This window comes from Pristiophorus japonicus, chromosome 2, assembly GCF_044704955.1.
Source record: "Pristiophorus japonicus isolate sPriJap1 chromosome 2, sPriJap1.hap1, whole genome shotgun sequence".
NCBI lineage: Eukaryota > Metazoa > Chordata > Chondrichthyes > Pristiophoridae > Pristiophorus > Pristiophorus japonicus.
In genome coordinates, this window is record NC_091978.1 from 79,269,928 (window position 1) to 79,283,082 (window position 13,155).

Sequence of the window (13,155 nt, forward strand, 5' to 3'; positions counted from 1 at the left end):
GTTGTGACAATGCTCTCTTTGGGTTTGAGTTGTTCCTGTATCAGGGTTATGAGCTCCTCATATGTTTTGGTCGTTGTCTTCGATGGGGCTAGCAAGTCCCTGACGAGGCCATAGACTGTGAGCCCACAACTGCTGAGCAGGATAGCTCTGCGCTTATCAGCCAGCGAGGTCGGGTCGTCTCCCGCCAGGTCGCAATAAAAAAGTGGTCAAGCCTTTCCACAAAGATCTCCCAATCATCTCCATTGGCGAATTGTTGAAACGTGCCAAGGTTAGCCATTTTCGAGTGGAAATTCATATCCTCATCGCCAGTTATTATGTCTATAAGCACTCTAGTAATGACTCCATGAGGCAAGGTATTGTACTTGAACTGTGGTGACCTTAGTCCATTTATTACAACTCCTGAGTGAGGGTACAGCATGGTGAGCTCCCTTTTATACCTGGTTACCTGTCGTACACAGGTGTCACCTAGGTCTCCACCAGTTGCACCCTCTGGTGGTACAAGCATAATGTATACAGTGTGAAGGTACATCCAGTAGTCTTATGTAAATGTACATTGAGTGTACAGAGACTATAATTATGTTATACATACACAACAAAATGAATCTTCACCCTCTTTTGCGCATGTGAAAATGAACATTCCCTTCAGCAAACGACAGGAAATTTGGCCCCTGCATATCACGCTGCATATGATTGAATGACCTTGATGTATAGTTTAGCATCATAGTGGTTTTCACTGCCATGGATAGTATATATGGAAGCTGGATTGTTTTTACACATCTACTTGCAGCAGAACATTGCAGAACCAACCAGGGAGCAGCCTATCTTAGATCTGGTACTGTGTAATGAGACAGGATTAATAAATGATCTCCTGGTAAAGGATCCTCTCGGAATGAGAGACCATAACATGGTTGAATTTTAAATCAGTTGGAGGGTGAGAAAGTTGGATCTCAAACGAGTGTCCTCAGCTTAAATAAAGAACACTACAAAGGTATAAGGGCAGAGTTAACTAAAGTGTATTGTGAAAATAGATTAAAGTACGGGGTGAGCAGTGGCAGACATTTAAGGAGATATTTCATAACTCGCAACAAAAATATGTCCCAATGAGAAGGAAAGGCTATAAGAGAAGGGATAAGTATGGATAACTAAGGAAATAAGGGTTGGTATCAAATTGAAAACAAGTGCATACAATGTGGCCAAAACTAGTGGGGGGCCAGAAGATTGGGAAACTTTTAAAAGCCAGCAAAGAACGACTAAAAATATGATAAAGTGGGGGAAGATAGATTATGAAAGTAAACTAGCACAAAATATACAAACAGATAGTAAGAGTTTCTACAGGTACATACAAAGGAAAAGAGTGACTAAAGTAAATATTGGTCCCCTAGAGAATGAGACTGGGGAATTAATAATGGAGAACAGGGAAATGGCAGAGACATTGAACAAATAATTTGTATCGGTGTTCACGGTAGAAGATACTAAAAACATTCCAATAGTGGATAATCAAGGGGCTATAGGGAGGGAGGAACTTAATGCAATCACTAATATTAATGAAGTTGTACTTGGTAAAATAATGGGACTAAAGGTGGACAAGTCCCTTCGGGTTTTAAAAGAAGTAGCTGCAGAGATAGTAGATGCATTGGTTGTAATCTACCAAAATTCCCTGGAACCTGGGGCGGTCCCAGAGGATTGGAAAACTGCAAAGGCAACACCCCTATTTAAAAAAGAAGTCAGACAAAAAGCAGGAAATTATAGACCAGTTTGCCTAACATCTATCATTGTGAAAATGCTGGAGTCCATTATTAAGGAAGCTGTAGCAGAACATTTGGAAAAGCATAATTCAATCAAGCAGAGTAAGCATGGTTTTATGAAAGGGAAATCATGTTTGACAAATTTGCTGTAGTTCTTTGAGGATGTAACAAGCAGGGTGGATAAGGGGGAACCAGTAGATGAGGTTTATTTGGATTTCCAGAAGGCATTCGATAAAGTGCAACATAAAAGGTTACTGCACAAGATAAAAGTTGACGGGTTTGGGGGCAATATATTAGCATGGATAGCGGATTGGCTAACCAACCGAAAACAGAGAGTCAGGATAAATGGGTCATTTTCTCTTTTGGCCAAAAATTAACTAGTGGGGTGCCGCAGGGATCAATGCTGGGTCCTCAACTATTTACAATCTATATTAATGACTTGGTTGAAGGGACCGAGTGTAATGTAGCCAAATTTAGGTGGGAAAGCAAATTGTGAGGAGGACACAAAAAATCTGCAAAGGGACAGGCTAAGTGAGTGGGCAAAAATTTAGCAGATGGAATATAATGTGGGAAAATGTGAGGTTATTTACTTTGGCAGAAAAAATAGAAAAGCAAATTATAATTTAAATGGAGAAAAAATTTCAAAGTGCTGCAGTACAGATGGACCTGGGGGTCCTTTGTGCATGAAACACAAAAATTTAGTATTCAGGAAGGCAAATGGAATGTTGGCCTTTATTGCAAGGGGGATAGAGTACAAAAGCGGTGAAGTCCTGCTACAACTGTACAGGGTATTGGTGAGGCCACACCTGGAGTACTGCATGCAGTTTTGGTCTCCATATTTAAGGAATGATGTACTTGCATTGGAGGCTGGTCAGAGAAGGTTCACTCGGTTGATTCCGGAGATGAAGGGGTTGACTTATGAGATGAAGTAGTTTGGGCCTATTCTCATTGGAGTTCAGAAGAATGAGAGGTGATCTTATCGAAATATAAGATAATGAGGGGGCTCAACAAGGTGGATGCAGAGAGGATATATCCATTCATAGGGGAAACTATATCTAGGGGGCATAGTTTCAATAAGGGTTTGCCCATTTAAAACTGAGATGAGGAGGAATTTCTTCTCTCAAAGGGTTGTAAATCTATGAAATTCTCTGCTGTGGAGGCTGGGTCACTGAATATATTTAAGGCGGAGATAGACAGGTTTTTGAGCGATAAGGGAATAAACGGTTATGGGGAGCGGGCAGGGAAGTGGAGCTGAGTCCATGATCAGATCAGCCATGATCTTATTGGCCCCAAGTTTCCACATGATTTGCTCCTGATTTTTAGGAGCAACTGGTATAGAACGGAGTATCTTAGAAATCGGAATTCTCGTCATTTAGTTTGCTCCAGTTTTAGTCAGTAAGAACAGTTTCACTTTGGAACAGAATTTTTTTCCAAAAGGGGGCGTGTCCGGCCATTTAAGCCTGTTTTCAAAGTTTCATCAGTGAAAACTTACTCCAAACTAACTTAGAATGGAGTAAGTGAAGATTTTTGTACGCTCGAAAAAACCTTGTCTACACTTTAAGAAATCAGGCGTAGGGAATGGGGGAGGGGAGGTTTAAAGGGAAGTTTACAAACATTAAACACTTCAGTTTTACAAATAAAGAGCCATCATCAATAATAAATGATAAATACATCAATAAATCAACCAATAAATCAATCAAAAAAAATGAATAAGAAATATATATATTTTTTTAAATCAATAAATAAAACATTTTCTACTTACTGACTGCAGCACCAGGAGCCCTCCAACAGCGTGCTGGGATGCCCCCCACCCCCCCCCCCCAGTGTGTCTCTGTCAGTGTCTCTATCTCTCTGTCTGTCTGTCTGTGTCTCTCATTCTCTGTCTGTCAGTGTCTGTGTTTCTGACAGCGAGGGGAGGGGGAGGAGGGGCGTAGAGGGAGAGAGGGGGGAGCAGAGGGAGGGAAGGGGGAGGGATGGGGGAGAAGGGGGAGGGATGGGGGAGAAAGGGGATGGGGGAGAGGGGGGGGAGAAGGGGGAGGGGGGAGAAGGGGATAAAGGGGAGAAGGGGGAGAAAGGAGATGGGGGGAAAGGAGATGGGGGGAAAGGAAATGGGGGGGAAAGGAGATGGGGGGGGGAAGGAGAAGAGAGGGGGAAAGGAGAAGTGGGGAGGGAAAGGAGAAGGGGGAGGGAGGCTGAACGGGCCGGGCCTGAGACTTCGGGCAGGGCCCGTCCCCAGCACCAGATTTACAGGTAGGTGGCGTTGGGTCGGGTCGGCGGGGGTGGTGAGAGGGAGGTCGGTTCGGTTCGGGTCGGGGGGAGGGAGGGAGAGGGAGGTCAGGTCGGGGGGAGGGAGGTCTGATCAGATCCAGTCCGGGGGGGGGGGGGAGCGGGAGTCGGGTCGGATCCAGTCCGGGGGGGGGGGGAGCGGGAGTCGGGTCGGGTCAGGTCCAGGGGTGGGGGGGGGGTGCGGGGGGGGAAGCGGGAGTCGGGTCGGGTCGGGTCGTGTCCGGGGGCGGGGGGGGGGGGAAGCGGGTGTCGGGTCAGGTCGGGTCGGGTCCGGTCTGGAGGCGGGGGATGACAAGCGGGAGTCGAGTCGGGTCGGGAGGAAGCAGGAGCTGGCCGTGGGAGGAGCCTTATTCACGCAGCCCCAGCGAGGCCATTTGGCCAGGGCTAGGGGCTGCGTGCTTCGGGCCCCTCCCACACATTTTCGGGCGCCTGGAGCTACTGCACTTGCACGCCCACTGTAGCGCACATGTGCAGAGGTCCCGGCACTGTTTTCAGCACAGGGACCTGGCTCCGCCCCCTACAGCTCCTGCTGCGCCGTGCCGAGGGCCAGAGGACCTGCAGGGAGGTGGATAAACTGGAGGCTTTTTTAGGCGCACTTTTTGGCGCGAAAAACGGGCGTCCAGGTCGGGACTGTGCCGTTCGAGGCACGGCTCGAAACTTGGGCCCATTGAATGGCGGAGCAGGCTCGAGGGGCCAAATGGCCTACTCCTGCTGTTATTTCTTATGCTCTTATTTTGCACAGTTCAATCATTAACTTCCTACTTGACTTTACCCTTCATGAAACTCTGATTGTGGTAGTGCAGCCTGTTGCAGCATGGGGTAATGACAGGGCCTACATGTACACCTTCTATTAGTCTTCTCGCGCTGGTGTTTCTCTGCCAAATTTAGTGCCCGTGGTCGAATCCGAATGCTGTCGTGCCCCGAAGCAACTCACTTCCAGAGTACTTCAGTTGCTCCGATGTTGTTAGCAAAACAAAGCTGCCTATACATGCAAAGTGAGAGGTAGGGAACATTACTTTAAATACAGTTAAATGCCATTTATCAGTGATTTGACAAGAGTAATGCACAGAATCTCTTGATTAACACAGGAACGAGTAACAATACATGGCACTAAATTCTAAAGCTGCCACTCTTCTGATTGTACAATCACTTTAACAATGTCAAAAATAAATCTCCTAAAACTCTTAATGGGGCTGAATGGGGATTTCTCTGTGCACACTATGGGCCCAAATTTGGCCCTCCGGTTTTTTCGGCGCACTCACGTGAGGTGCGCCGACTTCCTACGCTCAAAACTGCGCTGAAACGATATCCCCGTGTTCTCCCCGCTCTTTCGACTGTCCTTGTGCTTGGTGCGGTGTGGCAAATCCATTGCGGGGTGGAGCTAGAGCCCTGCGCTCAAAAGAGTGCCGGCAGCTCAACGCATGCGCAATGGAGATTTTGCGCATGCGCAGTAGCTCCTCTGCAGCATGAGACCCGATGTCCCGCCCCTATCCCAGGCCGAGTAGCCTCGATCCACGTGCAGGGCTGCTGCACGCCATAGAGAGAGTCCCACACCTATCCCCATCCGAGTGACCTCCCGCACCGGCCGGCCGGCCTGCTGACTTCCAGGGCCAAGGTAGGATTTGAGTTTTATTTTTTATTTATTGATGGTTGTGCTTTGTTAGGAGAGTTTTGATGTGGTGGCGGGGGCAGAGAAGGAGGAGAGTTTTGATCCGGGGGGTGGGGGGGTGGGGAGTAGGAATTTTGATCCGGGAGGGAGAGTGTTTTGATCCGGGGGGGGAGAGTGTTTTGATCGGGGTGGGGGAACAATGTTTTCATCACGGGTGGGGGGGGGCAGAGTCAGCAGTCCTCAGAGAGAGAAGTCCACCAGTCCCTTGGAGTTGACTCCTGCAGCCGCCGTGTTCTGCTAGCCCAGCCTGCTGTATGTGGCCAGTTACCTGCGCTCTCTCCCCTCCCCCCCCCGGGCGTCCCACCCACCTGCATTTATCCCCAATAGAGTGGCATCTCGCACCGGCAGGCCCGCTGACTTCCCGGGCCGAGTTATGAAGGTAGGACTTAAGTTTTATTTTATTTATTAATCAATTTATTTTTTATTTATTATTGATGGTTTTTATGTTTCTTGAATGTTGTTGTGAAGGTGTTTAGTGCTTTGCAAGGTCCTCTGTGCTTTCCTTCCTCCCCCTATCTCTGGCTCCTTGTGCTGATTTCTTAACACTCCGCAAGGGTTTTCTGTGCGGCCACGTGGCCACATACGCTGGCCTAAGTTAGTTTGGAGCAACTATTAGCTGTCCAAACTGGCTTAAATGGCCAAAACAGGCGTAGGTGGCTGGTAACACCCACTTTTGAAAAAAAAACGAAACTAAATAAATCCTAACTAATTCAGTTACACTGGTGCAAATTAAATGTGCAGAATGGGGATTTTTAAAATACTCCAGAAAAATCTTGTTGCTTCAAAAAAAACGGAGCAACTCCTGGGCAAATTTGGGCCGTTTAAGGGCTGGAGCTTCGGATTTTGTGATTTCGGGGCAATAATTGCGGCGGGGCAGTCCTAATACCACCTGGGAAAAGTTTGCGCCCTTGTCTGAAATATTTTGCAAAAAAAGAGGGTCACTCACAGAGGCAGATAGAGTCCAGCAGCGACAGTGGTATTCCAGAGCGTGTGGCGCATGCCATGGATGAGGCTGCAGCAGCAATCGCAGAGCAGGCATAAGCTACGCTTCAGCTTGATGATGTCATGCGGTCACTGACTGCTGCCATCCTCTCTGTCTCCTCCACTGTCCAAAGGCGAAGTGATGGTGCCGAAGCAGGCCAGTAAGTTGTGGTGACACGTCGTACTCTGAATGCTGAGGCCCAGCCCCATGTGAGTATCATTGGTTCCCAGGGAATGGAAAGTACTGTCCATCGTCAACATGACAGCATTCGGGCTCCCATCACTGACTCTCCCACCATGCATCTTATGCAGTCCACACCCGAGCCATTAGACACTGCTGCCACTGATGCTGAGGTGCAGCAGTCTGCAGCCGGGCCTTCCAGGTCCAGAGCTGGTCCAGGGCATCGTCCTAGGCCGCCTGCACTGTCTGGCCCACCAACACAGCAGCTCTCAAGCAACTTTGCTTTAGGCACTGAGGCCTCATTAAGGAGCAGCAGCAGGTGTGGGAGGAAGATGAAGGGAAGGAGTGGGAAAGCTCATGGCAAGTCCCTTTAAGGGGTGTGAGAACATTGTGTAGGTGCTCTCATGTATTGTGATGATGCTTGTAAATAGTTGAGTTGAAGTAATCCACCTCATTGTTCTTGAGTGCCTTGCAGCAGAATGCTGTTTATTGAATGGTTTTGTTTTATTGGGAGGGGACTGTTTGTTACTTTGTTCAAGAAAATTGTCACTTTGACCATTTGCTATTGGTGTTGTGTGTATCATTCCAAAGTTCACCAGAGATATGCCTTTATGGTGGCACATAGCGTGTCCAGTTTTTAGCTGCATTCCTCAGTTTCCTCCATTCAAGCATTATGAGCTGGCGACATGCGGCTCTTGGTCCGGCAGCATCTTGATGTGGCCTCCCGCATGGATGGGGTGGTTCTGCAAACATAACCTCGCCGGGCTCCTCATCATCATCCACCTTCTCCTCCTGAGCTGGGCCTGCAATCCCCACTGGCAATGCCTGACCCATCATGATGGCCAAGTTCTGCAGCATGCAGCACAACACAATGAATTCAGAGACCTGGAGCATGATACGTTGGTGAACTAGTAATGCCCCAATTAACTTCTCTCACTGAAGTAGTAAGGACACTGTAATGGCAGATAAAATTGCCATCTTTTAAGTCAGAGCTTTACGCAGCATGGTAGAAACGTAGAAAATAGGTGCAGGAATAGGCCATTCGGCCCTTCGAGCCTGCACCACCATTCAATAAGATCATATCTGATCATTCCCTCAGTACCCCTTTCCTGCTTTCTCTCCATACCCCTTGATCCCCTTAGCCATAAGGACCATATCTAACTCCCTCTTGAATATATCCAATGAACTGGCATCAACAACTCTCTGCGGCAGGGAATTCCACAGGTTAACAACTCTCTGAGTGAAGAAGTTATTCCTCATCTCAGTCCTAAATGGCTGACCCCTTATCCTAAGAATGTGTCCCCTGGTTCTGGACTTCCCCAACGTCGGGAACATTCTACCCGCATCTAACCTAGTCCCGTCCCGTCAGAATCTTATATGTTTCTATGAGATCCCCTCTCATCCTTCTAAACTCCAATGTATGAAGGCCCAGTTGATCCAGTCTTTCCTCATATGTCACGTCAAGATACTGCCGGACCAAGAAAGGAAAGATAGATTACGAAGATAAACTTGCGCAAAACATAAAAACGGATAGTAAAAGCTTTTACAGATATATAAAACAGAAAAGAGTGACTAAAGTAAATGTTGGTCCCTTAGAAGATGAGAAGGGGGATTTAATAATGGGAAATGTGGAAATGGCTGAGACCTTAAACAATTATTTTGCTTCGGTCTTCACAGTGGAAGACACAGAAATCATGCCAGAAATTGCTGGTCACAGGAATGTGGGAAGGGAGGACCTTGAGACAATCACTATCACTAGGGGGGTAGTGCTGGACAGGCTAATGGCACTCAAGGTAGACAAGGCCCCTGGTCCTGATGAAATGCATCCCAGGGTATTAAAAGAGATGGCGGAAGTTATAGCAGATGCATTCGTTATAATCTACCAAAATTCTCTGAACTCTGGGGAGGTACCAGCGGATTGGAAAGCAGCTAATGTAATGCCTCTGTTTAAAAAAGGGGGCAGACAAAAGGCAGGTAACTATAGGCCGGTTAGTTTAACATCTGTAGTGGGGAAAATGCTTGAAACTATCATTAAGGAAGAAATAGCGGGACATCTAGATAGGAATAGTGCAATCAAGCAGACGCAACATGGATTCATGAAGGGGAAATCATATTTAACTAATTTACTGGAATTCTTTGAGGATATAACGAGCATGGTGGATAGAGGTGTACCGATGGATGTGGTGTATTTAGATTTTCATAAGGCATTCGATAAGGTGCCACACAAAAGGTTACTGCAGAAGATGAAGGTACGCGGAATCAGTGGAAATGTATTAGCATGGATAGAGAATTGGCTGGCTAACAGAAAGCAGAGAGTCAGGATAAATGGGTCCTTTTCGGGTTGGAAATCGGTGGTTAGTGGTGTGCCACAGAGATCGGTGCTGGGACCACAACTGTTTACAATATACATAGATGACCTGGAAGAGGGGACAGAGTGTAGTGTAACAAATTTTGCAGATGACACAAAGATTAGTGGGAAAGCGGGTTGTGTAGAGGACACAGAGAGGCTGCAAAGAGATTGAGATAGGTTAAGCGAATGGGCTAAGGTTTGGCAGATGGAATACAATGTCGGAAAGTGTGAGGTCATCCACCTTGGAAAAAAAAACAGTAAAAGGGAATATTGTTTGAATGGGGAGAAATTACAACATGCTGCGGTGCAGAGGGACCTGGGGGTCCTTGTGCATGAATCCCAAAAAGTTAGTATGCAGGTGCAACAGGTAATCAGGAAGGCAAATGGAATGTTGGCCTTCATTGCGAGAGGGATGGAGTACAAAAGCAGGGAGGTCCTTCTGCAACTGTATAGGGTATTGGTGAGGCCGCACCTGGAGTACTGCGTGCAGTTTTGGTCACCTGACTTAAGGAAGGATATACTAGCTTTGGAGGGGGTACAGAGACGATTCACTAGGCTGATTCCGGAGATGAGGGGGGTTATGATGATCGATTGAGTAGACTGGGTCTTTACTCGTTGGAGTTCACAAGGATGAGGGGTGATCTTATCAAACAGTTAAAATAATGAAAGGGATAGACAAGATAGAAGCAGAGAGGTTGTTTCCAATGGGCGGGGAAACTAGAACTAGGGGGCACAGCCTCAAAATACAGTGGAGCCAATTTAAAACCGAGTTGAGAAGGAATTTCTTTTCCCAGAGGATTGTGAATCTGTGGAATTCTCTGCCCAAGGAAGCAGTTGAGGCTAGCTCATTGAATATATTCAAGTCACAGATAGATAGATTGTTAAACAATAAGGGAATTAAGGGTTATAGGGAGCGGGCAGATAAGTGGAGCTGAGTCCATGGCCAGATCAGCCATGATCTTGTTGAATGGCGGAGCAGGCTCGAGGGGCTAGATGGCCTACTCCTGTTCCTAATTCTTATGTTCTTCTGTTCTTATGTCAGTCCTGCCATCCCGGGAATCAGTCTGGTGAACCTTCGCTGCACTCCCTCAATAGCAAGAACGTCCTTCCTCAGATTAGGAGACCAAAACTGAACACAATATTCAAGGTGAGGCCTCACCAAGGCCCTGTACAACTGCAGTAAGACCTCCCTGCTCCTATACACAAATCCCCTAGCTATGCAGGACAACATACCATTTGCCTTCTTCACCATCTGCTGTACCTGCATGCCCACTTTCAGTGACTGATGAACCATGACACCCAGGTCTCGTTGCACCTCCCCTTTTCCTAATCTGCCGCCATTCAGATAATATTCTGTCTTCGCGTTTTTGCCCCCAAAGCTGATAATCTCACATTTATCCACATTATACTGCATCTGCCATGCATTTGCCCACTCACCTAACCTGTCCAAGTCACCCTGCAGCCTTCAAGCGTCCCCCTCACAGCTCATACCACCACCCAGTTTAGTGTCATCTGCAAACTTGGAGATATTACACTCAATAGCTTCATCCAAATCATTGATGTATATTGAATAAAACTGGGGTCCCAGCACTGAGCCCTGCTGCACTCCACTGGTCACTGCCTGCCATTTTGAAAAGGACCCGTTTATCCCGACTCTCTGCTTCCTGAGAATCAGTTCTCTATCCACGTAGGTATATTACCCCAAATACCATGTGCTTTGATTTTGCACACCAATCTCTTGTGTGGGACCTTGTCAAAAGCCTTTTGAAGTCCAAATATACCACATCCACTGGTTCTCCCTTGTCCACTCTACCAGTTACATCCTCAAAAAATTCCAGAAGATTTGTCAAGCATGATTTCCCCTTCATAAATCCATATTGACTTGGAACGATCCTGTCACTGCTTTCCAAATGCGCTGCTATTTCATCCTTAATAAATTGATTCCAACATTTTCCCTACTACTGATGTCAGGCTAACCGGTCTATAATTACCCGCTTTCTCTCTCCCTCCCTTTTTAAAAAGTGGTGTTGCATTAGCTACCCTCCAGCCCATAGGAACTGATCCTGAGTCGATAGACTGTTGGAAAATGATCACCAATGCATCCACTATTTCTAGGGCCACTTCCTTAAGTACTCTGGGATGCAGACTCTCAGGCCCTGGGGATTTATCGGCCTTCAATCCCATCAATTTCCCTAACACAATTTCCCGCCTAATAAGGATATCCTTTAGTTCCTCCTTCTCACAAGACACTTGGTCCCCTAGTACTTCCTGAAGGTTATTTGTGTCTTCCTTTGTGAAGACAGAACCAAATTATTTCATCAATTGGTCTGCCATTTCTTTGTTCCCCATTATAAATTCACCTGAATCCAACTGCAAGGGACCTACATTTGTCATCACTAATCTTTTTCTCTTCACATATCTATCGAAGCTTTTGCAGTCAATTTTTATGTTCCTGGCAAGCTTCTTCTCGTACTTTATTTTCCCCCTCTTAATTAAACCCTTTGTCCTCCTCTGCTGAATTCTGAATTTCTCCCAGTCCTCAGGTTTGCTGCTTTTTCTGGACAATTTATATGCCTCTTCCTTGGATTTAACACTATCCTTAATTTCCCTTGTTAGCCACAGTTGAGCCACCTTCCCCATTTTATTTTTACTCCAGACAGGGATGTACAATAGCTAATGTAACACCACTTTTTAAAAAGGGAGGGAGAGAGAAACCGGGTAATTTTCAACCGGTTAGCCTGATATCAGTAGTGGGGAAAATGTTGGAATCAATTATTAAGGATGAAATAGCAGCGCATTTGGAAAGCTGTGACAGGATCGGTCCAAGTCAGCTTGGATTTATGAAGGGGAAATCATGCTTGACAAATCTTCTGGAATTTTCTGAGGATGTAACTAGTAGATTGTGATCTTTAAATGTTTGCCTTTGCCTATCCACCGTCAACCCTTCAAATATCATTTGCCAGTCTATTCGAGCCAATTCACGCCTCAAACCATCGAAGTTACCTTCCTTAAGTTCAGGACCCTAGTTTCTGAATTAACTGTGTCACTCTACATCTTAATAAAGAACTCTACCATGTTATGGTCGCTCTTCCCCAGGAGGCCTCGCACAACAAGATTGCGAATCAGTCCTCTCTCATTACACATCACCCAGTCCAGGATGGCCAGTTCCCTAGTTGGTTCCTCGACATATTAGTCTCGAAAACTATCCCTAATACACTCCAGGAAATCCTCCTCCACCGCATTGCGACCAGTTTGGTTAGTGTTGTGTATCTGTAAGCATGCACTCCCATGTTCCGCCACCAGGGAGCTCATCCCCTGAAGACCCAAGGGATCCCAGCATCCCTTGGGAACACTGTATATAACCCGGCACTGAAGGCCTGTTCTTCACTCTGGAGTGTATTATTAAAGACTGAGGTCACTGTTATTTTAACCTCCCTGTGTGCAGCCTCATCTGTGTTCGGAACACAATAACTGGCAACGAGAATACGAATCCAACGCAAAGATGCAGCAAACTGTGGGCATCCTGGAGAAGTTCTCGGAGAGTGAGGACTGGGAAGCCGATGTCGAACGGCTAGTCCAGTACTTTGGAGTCAACGAGCTGGACGGAGAAGGAAGCGCTGAAAAAAGGAGAGCGGTCCTCCTCACAGTCTGCGGGGCACCGACCTACAGCTTCATGAAGAATCTTCTGGCTCTGGTGAAACCCATAGATAAGTTGTATGAGGAGCTGTATACACTGGTTCAGGAGCATCTTAACCGGAGGGAGAGCGTGCTGATGGCGAGGTATCGGTTCTACATGTGCCAGCGATCTGAAGGTCAGGAAGTGGCGAGCTACGTTGCCGGGCTCAGGCCACTTGCAGGACAATGTGAGTTTGATGGCTATCTGGAGCAAATGCTCAGAGACATTTTTGCACTGGGCATTGGCCACGAGACCATCCTACGAAAA